This window comes from Chrysochloris asiatica, unplaced genomic scaffold, assembly GCF_000296735.1.
Source record: "Chrysochloris asiatica unplaced genomic scaffold, ChrAsi1.0 scaffold00103, whole genome shotgun sequence".
In the NCBI taxonomy this organism is placed as follows: Eukaryota; Metazoa; Chordata; class Mammalia; order Afrosoricida; family Chrysochloridae; genus Chrysochloris; species Chrysochloris asiatica.
The window spans coordinates 4,090,048-4,091,502 of NW_006408621.1; positions in this window are offsets into that span (position 1 = coordinate 4,090,048).

Sequence of the window (1,455 nt, forward strand, 5' to 3'; positions counted from 1 at the left end):
AAAAAAAAAAAACTACAATCAATTAAACAGTTTACATTAGAACCACAAAGCTGAGCTGTTACTTGTCTTAATAATGTAAAACATTACAAGTACATAAAAATAAAATATGCACAGAGTCCGTAACACAAAAGTACCAGTTTTGCCTAGAAAACGTCCTAGAGCCTGGCCTGGAGTTTTAATACCCTATCAGAACCACAAATGTGAACTCAGATTGATCAGTGTGGGCAGCTTGTTACAAGACCCCTGTAAAAAGTTGGAATGCACAAAGGGTGTCTTAGTAAAAATATCAACTGACATGAAGGGTTACATGGAAGCCTGCCATCTGCCTGGGGGCAGTTCTGTATGAAACATATACACACACACAAAAAAAAACAAAAAAACCTCAAACCAGTTCTGCATGTATGGGGTCCAAATTTATATCACCTGAAGGCATAGGTATCCCATGCCAAGAATACCCATAAAAATGGTAAATATCTGGGACCCCAAATGTAAAACTACAGTACTTCTGCCCACAAAGGAACTCTGTAATGGAAATTGTCCTTCCATGATTAACAACTAGAAAAATAGGCAAAACACATGAATAAGAAACTGATTTGGGCCATTGGATAACATAGTGCAGGACTGTGAGCTCTCAGAGAAGGCTTTCAGGCTGCAGTTCAGCCAGGGACACTCAAACAGAAGCTATTCAGCTTTTTAGGTTGAGGAGCTAGACATTGGAGTTCAAGGAGGCTGAGATGGCCAGAATTTGTGGGAAAGGTACTAGAAAGAAAGCAGTTGCTCCTTGAGTGAGTTCTGCAGAGTTGCAAAGGAGTCTTTAGCTGATTACTGTTCTGTATATGCACAGAGAAAGAGCCACAGGAGTCTTACACCAGAAAATTGCTGGAGATCACATGAACCTGGGAATAATTCTCATCCCTACCAACCAGGATGAAAAAACTTTGTAATTCCGTGGAGTATTGTGTAGAGTCCTGAGAAATTTCTCACCTTTAGTAGTGGACCAGATTAACAAGTCGGAACCAGAACCGACTGGAAGGCACTTAACAACAAAAAGCTTCTCTAACCAAATTTAAATGCAAATTACATACAGGGGAACAAAACTGAGAATGCAAAGATTTCTCATGAGAAACTATATAAGCCAGAGGGATATGGAGCAAGGTCTTTAAATACCTGAAAGAAAAAATAAAACCTATCAACCTACATCTAGCAAAAATATCATTCAAAAATTAAGGCAAAATACTTGTCCTGACAAACTAAAGCTGAGAGACTCAGCAGCAAATCTCCACTGAAGAAATGTTAAAAGAAGTTCTTCTGACAGAAAAGACACCAGATTTTTATCAACAAAGAAGAGTGACAAAATTGAAAATCATAGAAAAGACTAGACTTACTGGTCTTATAGTTGTTGTTGTTGTTAGGTGCTCTTGAGTTGGTTGTGACTCATAGCAATCCTATGCACAA